This window comes from Lepidothrix coronata, unplaced genomic scaffold (genome assembly GCF_001604755.1).
Source record: "Lepidothrix coronata isolate B3197 unplaced genomic scaffold, Lepidothrix_coronata-1.0 Scaffold314, whole genome shotgun sequence".
In the NCBI taxonomy this organism is placed as follows: Eukaryota; Metazoa; Chordata; class Aves; order Passeriformes; family Pipridae; genus Lepidothrix; species Lepidothrix coronata.
This window is the reverse complement of record NW_016690494.1, coordinates 444005-461959: the sequence shown is the minus strand read 5'-3', so window position 1 is coordinate 461959 and position 17955 is coordinate 444005.

Sequence of the window (17955 nt, the reverse complement as noted above, 5' to 3'; positions counted from 1 at the left end):
ATTGTACTGGCAGAATCCAAAGCACTATAGGTTCTACTTGGAGCTCAGATGGATGTGAGAATGATTGAAGAATGGGTGACTTGGTTGAGTTGTATCTGCCACACTTTAAAATAGGCCATAAGGTTGGGTTAATAGGGCTGCTGGCTTTGTACTCAGGAGCTTGGATTCTGGTCCAAGCTGTTCTTGTTTCCATCTCCCATCTTCATGTCTTGTAAACAGATATACATAAAATGCAAAGAACGAAGTGACAGGACAGAAGCCAGATGCAGATTTGTGCATTTGAAATGGGATTAATGAGCGATCAGCCTTGATAGTGATGTTTAAAAGAAAACTCAGGGAGAAAAAAAACTCTGAGGTAACTTAATTTTGGAGGTAAGGTGAGGGAAGGTTTGATGATGCCTCTAAGGCAATGGGGTTGCAAGACGTGCACAGCTCCCCGATCCAGTGTTACAATTTTATAATACCGTCTGTCCAATTCCTGATTTTATCCACCCCCCAGCCTTTACCCCAGCCCACCCCCAACCTGCCCCTTGGGAACGAGGTCTAGGGTCATCCTGGGCCCCTTTTCTTCACCATCTTGGTTTTCTTCGGAGTAAAGAGTGTACACGGTCACGCAGTTCTTGGTCATATCTTGCAGTTCAGGCTAGGGAACAAATGTTCTTAAACAGTAGAAGGCCTACCTAGGAGAGAGACTCATGGCTGGGCTTCGCGAACGAAGATTTGGGAAAGGCTCTATCCACATTTGTTACAGGTACATTGGTGACTTATGAGGCCAATACGAGACAGACATATCTGATTGCAAAAGGCACAGCAGAAAGACTCCTTAGATGGTGTATTCTGCAAAACACGGTTCTTTCTGCATTGCCTTTTCTCCTTGAGAGTAATCCTGCGTGTGTTCTCAAAGGAGACAGCAGCGTTATAGATGGTGTGTCTCCAGGCCTCCCGATTTGAGGCCAGAACTCTTCTGCATAGACGTGCACTGATGGAACTTTTCCTGCCAAAGAACGCAAAAAGGTGTACACAGTTGGATTCTGTCTTACAGCTGAGGCCCGCAGTCTCTTGAGATGTCATTATGATCTTTGTGCTTGTCACTCATTCAAACAATATATTAAAATGGAAATTAACTATTGCTAATTGTTCAGGAACTAGCAATCAAGCCATGAACATAATTTATTGCACATTCTGCTGAATTTAGTGTGCTCACTAGGGTCATCTCCTTGTGCCCTTATATGACCCTAGAGAGCAACATGTAGATGAATGTCCAGCCGGGATGTGTGAACCCATGGGAAGAGAGTGTTCAACACAGCTTTATGGGGCTAGTAATCACATCCACAAACAAGAACTCCTCTTTCTGCCCCATGTCCCAAAGTAGGCAGCCAAGTCTGTGATTATGTTTGTGCTCTTCTCACCAGAGCGACTGAGGAGAAATTTATTAATAAGCCAATTTTAACTTACTTGTCTGTCCCTTCTATTGAATGCTTAATGAAAGATTTATCCCTTGAGGTATCTTTCTCTCTGCTTTGCAGAAAAATTTGTGTGACAATATTACAGTGTGCAAATCTTAGTTCTGTGCAGGGTTGAGATGGATAACAGCACTCTGACGTGCATCTGCAGTTGAATGTCTTTTGAATCAAGTCCTCCATGATTTATTTTTGGCCAAAGAACATGTCATCTCCAGATCAACACATTGGAGTAAGAGATCTTCAACAAGACAGGGAGTGCCACAATCTGATCTTTTTTATTACTTTGGTTTCAACACTAACTTAATTCTTGTAGGCAGCTACCCAAACAGGAACATGTGCTTGTAGAAAGACATGGTAAAGTAAACACATCAGTATATTAGTAAACACATCAGTTTTCAGTTATTCACACAGCCACTTCTGAAAACCTCTTGAAGCAATTAAATATTTGTAAATACAAGACTGAGCAGACACAGGATGCTGCTGTTAACAGAATGCTGTTCACTTCAATAACATTGGATCCGGTCTCAAAACAAGTGCGTACAAGTTTGATTTATAGTTTGGGCAACCCGAACTGATCCATATGACACCATGTAAGCAGCTGACATCTTTAGCAGCAGCATGTGGTTTGAGCAGGTCTATTGTTAGAGATTTTCAGCCTGGCTCATCTGTTTTCCACAGGGGTGTAATAAATACATGATGCTCTGTGAGAAGGAATAAAAGGCAACTCACCACGGCAAAATATCCTTGTGCTTGCTGTGACAGGGGATTCAGCATTAAAGTACTTCAGGGTTTGTGAGGAAGGGTTTGCATGGTTTAAGAGGGCACAAAGTGCTATAGAAATGATTGTAAATGAGGGCAGAAATTATGCACCCCTTCCTTATAGTGAGGGGGCAGTTATTTCACCACTGCATATGGCACCAGTGGCAGTTTGAGTAGCAGACTTAGCAGGGAGGAGGATGATGTAGGGCCAGACCTCTGCTGATTTGCATAATTGAAAAGACAGTGGTGCCTGAGACTGGAAATCCACTCATTCCTATAGCCAGTCTCTGTAGGCTTGGATTTTGTGGCACATGGGTTGTTCAGGTCCTTTTAGAGGTTATTTTTTACCTATGGAAAGGAGCTAATGAGTCACAAGGGCTTTCAGTTTGATATATTTTTCACACTTTGAATTCAGTATTACAGGAAATAGGGAACAGTCTCATTCTTCTCGTACAATATGGAGATTCAGCTCATTTCTTTGAGTCAGGAGTCAGTTTTTAAGACATAATGTTAGAAATGGTTTAGTTTGTTTGGGTTTTTTTTTCCCCTGACTGTATAGCTAATATAAAAATATGGACTGATTAATAATGAATATTGGCTACTTTCTTGGTGGTTTAGACAGGTAACAACTGATTTATCTGGTGCTTGGTGCATGTGAGAAAATGTGTTTAATATGTTCACTTATAAATTTTAATGTAATTAAAATTTGAGGAGAAATTTTCCCAAAACCAAAGATACATAGTTCCCACAAGTAGTTAGAGAGGTATTTCTATTAACTGAATACTCATTAATTGGACTCACTTGGTGCAATGAAGTCCCAAATACACAAGTGACCTTACAGTTTCTACCTGTATTTATACTTTTATATATAGGTCAAGACAGGTTAAGAGAAATCCAAAGCAAGACTTACTCAATAACATTTCTTCTGTGAAATGGAGAGGAAAAAAATGTTTTATTTCTGAAACTGTTTTTCTCACTCAAGGACTGTTGATCCTGGACTAAATTTTAATCTTGTTTCTAGCTCAGAAAAATAGAAAGTTCAGCTCTTGCATCAGGATTCAAGGGGGCTAGGGGTTCCTGTTGTAAAGTGTAAAAACGTGCAGCCTAGTGAATATATTTTTGTCATACAGGTAACAGGGCACAAGCTTTTTGCTAAGCTAGAAATGCAGACCCTTGAATTCCTCAGGCTTTCTCTTGACATTTGTCACCTCTCTGGTGCTTTCTTTCAGTCTGTTTGGTTGAAACAGAAATTGATGAATGATCAGTTGACTATTGCCTAATTTGGTTTAGCTTTTGCTCAGCTGTGCAGAGTTGTGTAGCGTAAATCCTGCTGGTACCTATCTCTATGTTGAAGGATAATACAAAAGGTTGCCATCATTTCCACTATGTGGTAATAGTGTAGCAGCTAGGTTAACCTTATCCATTGATTAGACTGCAATCTTTAATTAGTGGAACAATTAATTATTGACTTTGCATATTAGGTGTTTGTTTCCTTGGCTCACATAAAGTGCAAAAATTGTACGGAAACAAAATTACTGGAAAATATCAACAATCTAAATTGTAGTTTGGACACAGCAAATGGGTTTCAGGTGGAGTGGTGTTTGTCTGAATACATATGTCAGATGGTTTTATAAAGTTTGACAACTTAATTTATAGAGAATGCTCCTGAGGAATTTTCCCTTCAAGAATATGTCACCACTTAAATCATGTCACAAACAATGACAAGAGCAACAACAAAACCAACAAAATCTCCTCTCTCAGTTGTTGAAGACAAGGCTGTGGAAGAGAATGAAATGTCTCTCTCTGCTTGCAGGTACCTCTGATTCTTGAAAAGGGTTCACCAGGGGCGGTTGACCTTAGCTGGCTGCCAGTGGCCCACCAAGCTGCTCTCTCACTCCTCCTCTTCAGGAGGACCTGTGAGAAAATAAGATGAAAAAGTTGTAGGTCAAGATAAAGACAGTTTAACTAAAATAAATAAATAAATAAAGACTGCACATAGAAACAAAGAGAGGGGAAAAAAAGTATTCTCAGTTTCTCATCAGCTGGTGGTATTCAGTCAATTCCTGGGCCTCAATAAAGGTAGAAGTTGCTTCAGAAAACAGATACCTTAAGAACAAATGTCCCATCCCCAAGCAAGGTTTTACATCTCCAGTAAGGTCTGTTCTTATTGGTGAATACACATCTAAAATGAATTGATGAAGAAATGGAGTACAATTTACTATACTTATTTTTTTCCCCCCTGAAATCTTTGCACAGTAGAAGGAGAATTCAGTGGTGTGCAACAAAACTATTGGGAATTTTTTGAGCTCTAGCCAACTACACTTGCAAGGTGGAATGAAAATGAATTTTGTGTCCCCCAGAGAAAACTGCTATACCAAACCTGACATCACACTGTTCTTTTTAAAAACAAACTAATCGAAGGCTTACAATCATGTGCCCTGTGGGAGAACACCACAGAAAAGGCATAAAAGGGGCATTTTATATCACGAAGAAGAAGTAAAAGCAACAAGTCTAAACAATAAAACCAGAAGACTGAATTATTTGTGAGACAAGACTAGAGGAGGTAGCTCTTCTCAGCACCCTATTGACAGAAAGTCCCGGAACAAAACCTGATGATAGATAAAAAACGTGATGCTGCACTTTATTACCTATTGAGGGGAAATACTCAGTGCTATGGCTCTGTAACTTTGCCGTCCCATGACAATTCAATGTGATGCTGCTAAGGATGGGGTCATCTGCCAGTCAAGGCTCAGAGGTCTCAACAAAGGTCTCTAGAAAGAGAAGGTATAAAGAGATGCTAAGAATTCTTAGCATAATTAGGGAAGGAATTGTTTCAGGAATTTGTTTAAAATACAGCATATTTTTTTTAGACCAAGGAATTGTGAACAGCCTGGAACTATGTAAATAAACCCCTCGACATTGCATAGGTATATTTCAGTGAAGAGTAAATAGCTAAGCTTTGTGTCACTAGACAGCAGGCAAAGCATTTCACTTCTGGAAGAAGAGGAATCTAAAAACTCCAGGGAACCCTAAGGAACATAAAAACTTCAGTTGAACAAACACACAATTCATTTCACTGGCTGTCTAATGGAGCAAGGCAAAGGAGTTAGGCAAATGTAGTATCAGTTGACTCTGAAAAGTGGATCCAGTTGTAAACATAGAACTGCTGTGAGCATTCTTATGCAGGATTTGGATTTTCTAAAAGGAATATTAATGTAAAACTTGGACAAAAAGAATAAATAGGCCCAAACCCAGCAATGCCCTTAAACCAGCATACCAGTTGAAATAAAATGTGAGAATCTCAGATATTTAAAACTGTCTTTCAAGATAATCTATCTATATTTATCGATGTGATATTGCAGCTGGATCCCCATTAAAGTGAAAACCATATCTGTGGCTATTTCCCTCATGCTTTCATCTTGTCACCTCAGTGCTGATCCCAAAATAGGAATGACCAGTCCTGCTTTACCATACTTTTCCAACTTTTAAATAGGTCTCAGTAGTTGGTAAAAAAGATGATTTTGCTTCCTTTTTGAAACTTACTTTTGCTCCTAAAGCTGCCAATCCACAAACTCAATTTTCAACGTGAAAGTCAGACCAGGTTAATTTTGTCTCTTGCAAAGGCAGCAATAAACAACCCATGATCTGCACTCTGCTGCTGAATGTGTAAGTGATTGTGAGTGAAGACAGCATCCAGCTCCTATTACTGTGGGTGCAGTGGCACTGATAAGTTACTTGTAATTAATATCAGTCAGCAGAGGCAGCAGGTACAACTCTGTGTGCACACAGGAAGGATGGCTCCAGGCAGAGCAGGCCATTCTTTTCAAACAATTTTCAGTGTAAAGATAAAATTTATTATGCCCGCAGGAGGAAAGAGAAAAATGCTGTAGCGCTTCCACTGTTGTATAAAGCAAATGTGTGGCTGTGCTTTGATGTGGTGGTCTGGCTTTTAAATTAATCCCGGAAAAAAAGAGATTGAGGAGATACTGAACGAAGCTGACAGAGAGGCAAATTAGAGAGACAAAATTAGCTGCATTAAAAGATTTCCATCATGGAAACAGGATTTAAAAAGGTAGGAAAAGTGAAATTAAATGGTGAGATTCCAACAAGCACCAATTCTGCAGCCCGAATGTCACCATCTTTTGCTCTAAACATATAAAGACATTCTGCTTTTTTAAAATTTAATTATTTTATTTTATTCCCACATGGAGAGAAAGAAATGTGAAATGTAAATAGGATGAGATATTTTATGTCTGTTTTATTTTTTATCTTGGATTTAATTTCATGAGCAACATAATCAGAATTACCTATCTTTCTACGAAATCATTTGGCTTTTTTTGCTTAGTGCTCTCTGTCAAAATTTCTCTACTGATAAAGTCTTGCATACTGCTCTGTGGATCTGTTTCAATTGGCATTGATGAAGAGACATGGGTGTGCCTAGCTTGCAACCACCACATGCTAAGACAGGATCAAAAATGGTTGATATATATAAATATATTCAATGAAAGTGATTGATTTAAATTGTGACAGTCCATGTTTTACTGACATCTGAAGAGGTGCAGAAATCACCAACAAACTTTATAAAGAAAGTCAACTTGATTAAATACTAACAAGGGACTGTACCTATGCACAGTACTAATTTCCAGTGTGATAAAAAATTAATACAATTGAAACTGTTTCAAGAACTGAACATAAATCTTGATTCGTCCATGAACCAGAAGGCAGGTCAGCTTCCTGACTTGGTGGTTTGCCTTAACCAATAGCCTGTGTTCATCAACAGGTGTAGGATATCTGTTGTATCAGAAGTTATCCTAATTCCATATCAGCTGGAATTTGTTCCACACCTGAAAACAGAAAATTTACATCCCTTCCAAAGTGTTCCTAATTTTTTTGTGTAACTTTGCATCTTCTCATTTTCTACCTTCTATCAGAGGAAGAACTAACCCAAAAGAGGGTAGACGTTTTTTATGTATTTCAAAAGTGCGAGAGATCTGCATTTGTTCTGATTTCAGGTTAGTTCTGAAATTTGTAGTTTCTTTCTAACTAATAACATGTTATTATGTTCATTTGTAAGAAGCCTGACATTAAGGTTGCTGTCTGAATACTGCAGCACCCATAAGATCCTGGATGTTTCCTTTAGGTTGAAATTTTGTTGAAGTGTTTTGAAATTTGTATGTGCAGATTCCATATCATTGCCACATCCTAAGAACACTGGGTAGAAAACAAGGAGAACAAAAGTGATATATCACTTTATTTCTCAGTGAAAAGCCTCTGAAATTAGGGGTAAATAATTCCTTCTTGTGCCCCATCTTTCATAAACCTCTTTTCTGATGTTCAAAGGTGGTAGTAAGAGACAGGGTTTTCCCTCAGCAGTTCACACTTGGTTTGGAGGTCTTCTTTAACTCAGTAAATAATCCATGACACTCTGCTTTAAGAAATTCTTCCTATGCTTTTGGAGTGTGCTTCCCACTTGTTGATCCTGAATGTTGGAAATCAACTTTACTTTTTTTTTCCCCTCTCTTAATCTTCTTTTGAACCACAAACTCTTTTGGCCAGGACTGTGCTTTACTCTTAGTTTGTATGGTGAAGTGGGAAGAAGTCATCTGGGCTTATAGGGACTAGAAAGCAGGTCACAGTCATGGTCAAAGCGACAGATTTCTGTGGCTTGACCCTTCTGCAAGACACAAGAGCATTTACCACATTACTCATGGCAAGTCAGCAAAGCAATCTAGGGACTGTTCTAATTCATGTCTAAACTGGTGTAATGAGAATAATATTAATAACCAGTACAAACTAACATAGGATGTTAGTTTTGAGTATAAAACGTCTTTACTTTGATATGTAGGTGCTCAATCAAACAATAACCATCCTAGGTAAAATAAATGCTGTTCATAAATACTGCTACTGTCTGCGGTAAAACTGGATCCCAAGAAATTGCAGGTCTCAGAAGACAAATCTGTGTCCCACAGCACCTATGTGGTCTGGCAGTTAAGGAGTTAACTCTGCTGTGAATGAAGGAGACAGAGCATGAAGATGGGAATAGTGGCCTCAGATAAGAGCTAAATTGCTAATTCTGTCATTTTATCCTCTTTCCCTTTTCTGGTGGTGGATGTACTAAGAACAAATTCAGAGATAACCACCTCTCCTTTCAAACAGTCACAGGACAGAGTCTCAGCACCGTTTCTGTAAAGCGCTGAATCTCTTCAAGAATTGGTTTGTCCGACTCACACAAGCAGGAGTCTTAGAACAGGAATTCTACAGTAGGACCACAGTAATCACTTTGTGTGATATTTCATCTGTGGTAACAAAAGATGAGGGATTGAGGGATGAGAGATTGAGCAGCTTTCTCTCTGCCTTGGAGAAAACCAAGCTCTGATGAACCTTATCTAAGCATATGGTAAAATTTGTCCATCATTCCAGCTTCTGCATTTTCTTTTGGGACATATGAGACATATGTCTGAGTAAAGAAAAGTGATCCTTGTGATAATCAAGAATGAATATAAGATTGTCATGGGAGTTACCCTGAAATGTAACATAGTGCTTAGACTGAAATACTTTACCTGTATACCTGCTGAGGAAGAGCAGTTTTCTTCATTTTCCTGGTTTCCATCCTAGGTAACATCAATAAAACATATCTGCACTCCCATGTGTTAGCAAAAGACAGGTCCTACAGAATTAGATAAGAAAACGTTCCTTAGATTTAAGGCCCGTAGTAGGAAACATGAAAATGTGTGGCAAGCTCTGAATGAAATTGAGCCTGGCAAAAGGAATTAAACTGAGTGTGATTGCTGATAATTTTCATACAGTTTATCATCCATGTGGGAGGGTGATAGTGACAGGGTATCCCCAGGAGCACTGCTCATCCAACTCCTCTCTGGCACCCAATGGTTTAAGTATGTACTCATTTTACACATGGTGATAGATCGGTGAGACCACCTTAAAGCTTTCCTTAGAACCATGTATATGATGGTAGCTGGGTAATCACTTGTTGTTTTCTCCATCCCATCCTCATAAAACTGTTGAATAGTATGCATTCCACAAGTTCCAAATGTGTTTTAAAACCCCCCAAACACTCATATTTTAATCCCTCATATTTCAAGCTTTCATATATGAGGAAAATGTACTCAGAGATTGGAATGGTTCTCTGGCTTTCTTGGGTTTCTGAAAAGCCTTGAAATAAGAGAGATATCACTGAAGAAGAGCTTGTTACCCTTCTGAAGATTCCTGTGGAGGCTGTGGTTGATAATACAGACTGACTCTACCTGTTGATATGGTAACCAGAATATTCAACTTTTTTCCTTTTCAAAGGAAAGCCAGATTTCTTCCACAGCAACTGGCAATCTTTGATTTATTGTGACATTCTGAGATGTGCAAAAGAGTTGCTTTTTTCCAAAATGTGATTATGTTTCTTCTCTCTACTTGGTCTAAGCAACACATAACTCACATCCTTAGAAAATCATGGCCAGGCAACACAGTCATTAAAGGATAAAAATGTTATTTAGGGAAGAAACTTCACTACTGTTGTTGTTTTGGACCCTATTCAGCATTTGTTGCTTTTTCAAAACTCTTGCTGGGATTCACAAAAAGATAAGTGTATAAATGTATAAGTATCATGACAATAAAATTAGTACTGCCATTGCTCTGAGTCAATAACTTTTAAAAATTGCTTTCATTATCTCTTCTGATACTGTATGGCAGCCACAAATTCCAATGTTTTCAATGTCACATCAAACACTCTGTGTCTTTGGTCCTGGGTCTAGCTGTTAATACCATGAATAAATGACCAAGGAAGATGCATCTCCTTCATACTTGTTGATAGCTTCAGATATCAGTAATTAAAACAGATGTTCAGATAGCACTTTTCTTGGTAACATCCACCACAGTTAAGAACCTCCTGGGAATGCATTTGATACATTGACATTCACAGTCACTAAATTGCAACTTACTAAAATATTTCCTTATATGGCAGGATTTCCACCTGAGGTTGCATCCCTTTTTCAAAGAATGATGTGATTTGAAAGCAGTTTTCTGGAATACTTACGCTCTGCAATTTTTTTATAATAGGTTTAGTTTTGTCAGAAATCTGACTAAATCAGATGGGAAGAGAGGAAAACAGAAAGCAAACACTCTTTAAGGCACTTACTTTACTCATCCCTTAGGAAAGACAACAGGGACACGACAGATCAGGTACTAAGACATTGTTCAAATGCAGCACCTGGGGTGTTTGGAAATGTCAAGCCTCACAAAAGATTCAGACCTTCCTTTCCTAACTTTTTATTCTAAATGGAGTGAAGCTTCTTGATTGAAGCATAATCCCTCACCATAGTTGGGAATCCGTATGTTTTGCCCCTTTCTAGATGAGGCTATATCAGGGTGATGTCTCAAAATGTCCTGTGTTGCAGCTTCTGTGTAACACTTTTAACTCATTCCGTGAATAGACACATTTTCTATCCCAGAAGACAAATCAAGGTCTGTGTCTGTGACTCCTATAACTGCCCACTGAGGACCTAGACTTCCTGAAAAGTGCTTTAAGCTTGTTAAATCATTTTCTGAGGACATTGTGTTTGTTTCTTGTTCCATTCCTACCATTTTATAAGGTTTTGTTCTTCATTAACTCATGAACTTCATGAACTGGAAATAGATATGTGGTTCTCATGAGTGTGCCCCAGAGAGGGGCAATAATGCACAATAATGTTTTGACTGAAGCCTTAGAGTGAAGCCTGTGAAACCATGAGATACTATTAGTATAGTACTATATGTTATGTCTATAATTAATATAGGTTCATACTACCTTATTGGTTATGTTGTATTTATGTTAAGAATGTGTATTTTACACAAATACTACTTATTACTTATTTTACAGAGACATTACTTAATACATGCTATAACTGTAATATTATAGTGCTCCAAAAAGATGAAAACGCAAAGACTAATACCTGAGTAACTCAAGCTCTTACAGTAATCCACAGATCTACAGGAAATCTGAAGCTCAGAACAACATGTGCCCAAGTTTTGCCCTTTGTCTAGATGTTTTCCAAGTGGTGTCTGGGTAATGGGAGGGCTGTCTGGGACCAGTGGTTCTTGCTGCTTGAGCAGCACTGTTTGGCAAAGCAGACACGTTCCTGTAGCATCTCAGGGGAATGGTACCCTACATTGTGAGAGGCGAATCTTGGCTCTTTGAGTTAAGGAAGGAGGCTTTTTCAAAAGAATAGAGATATGGAACTTAACACCAAAACTTCTAGTTTTATAATCAAGATTATGGCCCTGATTTTCAAAGCCACCTGTCTTTCAATAATTCTTATAGACTGCAGCTAGAATCTCTATAGATTCTAATTCATTCTAGCGAGACATTGGTTTTTAAAAACAAGTAATATACTAAAATCTGTGTGTAGGGCAGTCACATTACAAATAACTGAATCCCTGTTATTTTATTAATATTTGTTTCTCAAAATTGATACACAAGTTCAACATAGAATCATAGATTCAATCAGGTTAGAAAAAACCTCCAAGATCATCTAGTCCAGCCTTTGACAGAGCCCAACCTTGTCAACTAAACCACAGCACCTAGAGCCACATCTAGTAATTTCTTTAACACCTCCATGGATGGTGACTCCACCACATCCAACAAGGATGTAACCCTAAAATAACAGTAGCCTCCACCATCCCCTTTCTCCCTCTTCATTTTTAAAAGCTGGTTTTGATATCAATTATGCACCTGATTTGATGAGGTTGAATATGTATCTCTCTGTGAGTTGTTAAGTACATGTGAATTTGATTTGGATATTGAAAGGCAGAGATGACCATTTCAAGTCTCTTCCAGTTCTGTTTTAAGCAATTTTGGAAGACAGAGAATGGATTGGATCTCTTTGGAAACAGCAGAAAATATGTACTAAGGCACAAGACTGGCTTTATTGGATGGTGAAACAGGAAGAGTTAAACATGAATAGCTATAACGGCAACCATGAAAATAATAATAATACTAACCAGTTCTTTTGCTTTTTAATTGATATTAATTATCTGAAGAAACCATAGAACAAATTGTTGATTTATATATATTTCTCAAAACAAATTGTGAAAATTAACTAACTTCCAAATAAAGACTTTCAGCTGATTAAGTGGCACTATGCTCCTGCTCTATCTTATATAGAAGAAGTTTTTATGACCAGAATATCTTGGATTCCATAAAAGGAAAATAAGTGAAATGAAGGTATTTTTAATTCCAGGAAGTACAAGCCTAAAAGAAGGATGATATTTTTCAGATCTTTCTCCTTTTTTTCCCTTAAGTTGAGTTTGGGTGAATATTTGATACTGTAGAGCAGCAGGGCTGTGATTCTGGCAGGCGCTTGACAACATGCCTAATTTTAAGCTATGCATTTACTAAATAAAGAGCCAGCTAGGGCTTGTGGGATCCTCATTCAACATTAAACTTGATTCAGTACTCTTTGTGCATTGAAACGCAGGAAAAATATGCTAACCCACCTCTGATTCCTAATGGTGATTTCAGTTAAGCAAGTATGTGGGTGTTTCAGGGACTGTTCCTATTTCTTTCTATTTCTGTTTCATTTATGCTGTGATTAAAATAAGCATATAATGGGTATAAACTGTGCCCAGACTATTCCTGCATTCAGGAACATTTGTCCCCTAACTTCCCTTCATTTGAGGATGTGCTTATTAGGGTTTTCTCTTTCCCTGTCAGTAAGGTATAATTTCAGTAAGGTACTAGTATCTGAACTAAGTCTTCTATCTATTGTAAGTACTATTGATAAACAGTTAATAATAATAAAAAAGCGAGACTATCTTACACTTTTTCTATGATGTGTGAGATCTTTCTCTGAGTTTAAAGGCAAACTCCAGATTTGCCCATATACCAGTGCAGCCAGTTTTCTCTTGTTCAGTGTAAAGCTGATTGTAATAGCAAATATGTGTGGAAAGAAAACTATCTCAGTAGCAGAGGGGATGGGAAAAAGCCAGAGATATTTGCGCTTACTGACCTGCAACAGAAATTTTAATTTCAGAACTGTAGGGATGTGAAATGTCACCTTTTATGCACAATGAATCAAGGCCATCCTGCTGGTGCAGATTTTTGCCTTTGTTGGACCAGAAAAAGACTTCACACATCAGAAAACCCCCAGAGCTTTGTTCTTCTGCACATCATCATATGGTTTAGAAGATGATATTGCTTTTCACAAAGATGGTCAGAGGGCCAGAGCTCCTCTGCTCTGGAGACAGGCTGAGAGAGACAGGCTTGTTCAGCTTGGAACAGAAAAGGCTCTGGCGAGACCTTAGAGCCCCTTCCAGAGCCTAAGGGGGCTCCAAGAAAGCTGGAGAGGGACTTTCGAGAAAGATATGGAGTGACAGGACAAGGGAGAATGTCTTCAAACTGACAGAGGGCAGGTTTAGATGGGATATTGGGAAGAAATTCTTGACTGTGAGGGTGGTGAGACCCTGACACAGGTTGCCCAGAGAAGCTGTGGCTGCCTCATTACTAGAGGTGTTCAAGGCCAGGTTGGATAGGACTTTGAGCAACCCGGTCTTGTGGAAAATGTCCGTGCTCATGGCAGGGGGGTTATACCACGTGACCTTTAAGGTACCTTCCAACCAAAACCATTCTATGATTCTTAGATAATTCTATGATTATTGCATTTGACTGCTCTTTTTCTTCTAGCTCTCTACAAGTCTATAATTTTGTGAACAAAACCAACCCTTTCCCACCTCAGGGGGATCCAGCTGCCTGAGCTCAGCTCTCAACCGATTCCCAGCACCGGCAGAAACTGTTCTCTGAATTTTAACCTGAAATGTAGGCAAATGGCTGTTGCAGGTGCAGTGGGAGCTTCAGACAATGTTTACCCGGCAAGTCCTCTCATTGAGTCACGGGGTGCAGAAAGGACCCCCTAGCTTTCTAAACTCCTTCTCAGAAAGGAGCCTGGGTGCAGCTGGATTCAATCTTAGCTGAAGACTCAGGGAACAGTTTATGTTTAAAGGATTACACAGGTGTAATTTAGTCTTTACATGACTTTGTCCTGCGGGATTAAGGATGGCAAACCAAATATATTTATATAAGTAAATGATTTATTTAAGTTCATTATGATAATGATTAGACTAAAATATCAGTCAGAATTATTTGCTTCACAGTATAGGTAGCTACAACTATTAGTATAATGCACTATCTTTGAAGCGGTGTTGAGGCAATTATATTAAAGCTAGCAAAAAAACAGCTATGAAGTAGAGATGGATATCACTCACCCATACCGAGGACCAGCCCCTGGCCACGGGCTGCCACACCAGGCAGGGGGCAGGCCCCCGGTCGCAGGCCACCACACTGGGCAGGCTCCCGGCGGCTGCCCCAGAGGAGGGGAGTGGAGAGGAGGAACTTTGGAGCGCACAGAGGTTTTCCGGTCCAATCTAGGGGAGGGGGAGAGGGGTCTGGTGGGCCATCGGATCTCAGTGGGGAGGAAGCCTGTGTACCCCTATGAAGTTGCAAGCTATGCTGGTGATGACACATGCCATCGGCAGGTCTCCCATGCCAGACAGGTCAAAAACGAAGGGTCAGATATAATATGTCCATGGGCAGGATGGGCTCACTAGCCTTCTTGCAACCATCCTAGGAGAAGGACAACTCTAACTTCCAAACCCAGGCAGATGGCCCTTTAAGGCCATCCATCTAAGAGAAGGTCACTCTAATCAAACCTATGTCCTGAGGACCTCGCTGCCACCGTTCAAGCTTGCTAGGCTCTGGTAGATGAACCTTAGGATTAAAGGGTGGGTTCAGTTCCGCGCATACTGCATCTCACCTAAAAAATCCATTGCTCAGGCTTGAAGGCTTTACTCACATTCACAAATGTCGCTGGAACAGAGAGATTTCTCTGAACAATTTTTCCTGCACTCTGTAGGCCTTGTTTGCCATGGAAGTGACAAGCCTGTATTGTTTATACTTATAGACTGTGTGAAAATATGTGATGTTTATACTTGTTAGCTGTGTGTCTAATTATAAGGTTTGAGAACATAATATGTTTATAGAAAGAAAAACTTGAGAAACTGAAGATAATGAAACACCTGCAAATTTAGTAAAACTCTAAAAGCAGATTAACTAGAAAGAGGTTTCTATGCCAAGGATGATTTCAGATCGCGTGGACAGAACATCAGGTCCAATGAACTGGGGACATGAGACATGTGCACAGACTGAGCTATCCAATCATCTTATTGTGAGCATGTACCCTGAGCAAACTAAACTGTATAAAAGTTAACTGATTTAAATAATAAATTGGACATTGCTTTGATCACATTGGTCATGTTGCTATGTCTCTGAGCCTCCCCATCGATACACAAAGCCCTGTAGTGACGGGCGAGGGTCGAAATGGCAGGTGAAAGGTGCACTGGAAGCCGCAGACCCAACCCTGCATGCAGGTGGTTCAGGATATTGGTCATTTGAGACTGACCGGAGATGACAGTCTCTTGGGGCAGCACCCTGAACGACCAAGCAGCCTTTTCAAGGACAGCACTGCTTGCTCCACTCGGAGAGGGGCCTAGAAAAGGTGGCCTAAACAAAGCTCATCTCCACCTTCACCCAGCTGGTTAACCGCAGGCCAATAGGCACCTTCTTCCAATGCGGTCGCACAAAGATCAAAAGACAAAGGCATACACCTGTACCTAAATTAACTCTAGCATGCTGGAACATCAGAACCATGTTCAATTCTGCGGATAGCAGACGGCCTGAGCGTTGTTCTGCCCTAATCGCCCATGAACTGGCTCGTCTCAACATCGACATTACTGCTCTCAGTGAAGTTCGCCTTCACAAGGAAAGCAGCCTTAGAGAATATGGTGCTGGTTACACACTCTTTTGGTCAGGTAAACCCAGAACTGAAAGGCATCTCTTGGGAGCTGGCTTCATGATCAAAAACTCTATTGTCCCTAAACTTGAAAATCTACCAACAGGTCACTCTGACCGCATTATCTCCCTACGCCTTCCACTACACAACAAGCAACATGTTGTCCTCTTTAGTATATATGCCCCAACTCTCCAAGCTGACTCTGGTGAAAAAGATAAATTTTACACTGACCTGCGCCGCCTTACCCAAAAGGTGTCTGCAGATGATAAGATCATTATCCTTGGTGATTTCAATGCCAGAGTAGGTAAGAATTTTGAAGGAATTCTGGAAGGGAATATTAGGCAAGCATGGTGTTGGAAACTGCAACGATAGTGGTTGACTTCTGCTAGAATTCTGTGCAAAGCAACAGCTCACCATCACTAATACTATCTTTCAGCAGAAAAATAGTCTGAAGACTACGTGGATGCACCCCAGATCTAAGCATTGGCATCTCATTGATTATGTCTTGGTGCGATGGAGAGATGTTCACGATGTCCACCACACCTGCGTGATGCCTAGTGCAGAATGCCAAACAGACCATTGGCTTGTGCTCTGTAAACTCAAATTCAATCTTAAATTCAAACCTAAACGGGGCAGCATCCCAAGGAGAAGACTCCAAGTTAACAATCTCCAATCAGCCACAGTAAGAGGCAGATTCCAGGCAAACCTTCAAACTAGGCTCAAAAACCATTCCATAGATTCTACAGATTCCTCTCCTGAAACAATTTGGTACCATATTAAAAACAGCATCCAGCAGTCCTCTGAAGAATCTTTAGGGTTCTCCTTCAAGAAGAGCAAGGACTGGTTTGATGAAAACAATCAAGAAATCCAGGAATTGTTGAGGAAGAAGAGAACCGCTCACCAAGCACACCTTGCACTGCCATCCTGTCACGCAAGAAAAACAGCCTTTCGTCTTGCATGCAGCAAGCTCCAACAGAAACTCCGTGACATCCAGAACAAGTGGTGGATTGATCTATCTGAAAAAACTCAATTATGTGCAGATACGGGTGATCACAAAGGATTCTATGAGGCCCTGAAAACATACATACTGTGCCTACATACCAAGTCCAAAGCCCTCTACTCAGCACTGATGGTCAAACGCTTCTAGACAGGTAAAACCTCCATTCTGAATTGATGGTCTGAACACTTTCAGACTCTTTTCAGTACCAACCGTGTAGTCCAAGACTCAGCAATTCAGTCCATCACACAACAACCGGTGAAATACAAATTGGATATTGCCCCCACTTTAGGAGAAACCCTCAAGGCCATACAGCAGGTGAAAATTGGCAAGGCAGCTGGGGTTGATGGAATTCCACCTGAAGTCTGGAAACATGAGGGCCTTGCACTCCACGCTAAATTTCATGAGTTTGTGGTGCGCAAACTCCCATCACACCTTCGGATGCAGTCATCAACACTTTGTATAAGAAGAAAGGAGTTTAATCAGAATGTTCAAATTACCATGGTATTACTCTGCTCTCCATTGCTGGCAAAATCCTGGCAAGAATACTCTTGAACAGACTAATACCCGCTATAGCAGAAGGTATTCTACCTGAAAGCCAATGTGGTTTCAGAGCCAACAGAAGTACTACAGACATGGTATTTGTTCTCAGACAATTGCAAGAGAAGTGTAGGGAACAGAACAAAGGTCTCTGTGTAACCTTTGTTGACCTCACCAAGGCTTTTGATACTGTGAGCAGAAAAGGTCTGTTGCAGATTTTGGAACGTTTATGTTGTCTCCCCAAGTTCCTTAAAATGATCATCTCACTCCACGAGGATCAGCATGGACAAGTCAGATATGGCAATGCACTTTCTGAGCTCTTTCTAATAACTAATGGTGTGAAACAAGGCTGTGTTCTCGCACCAACCCT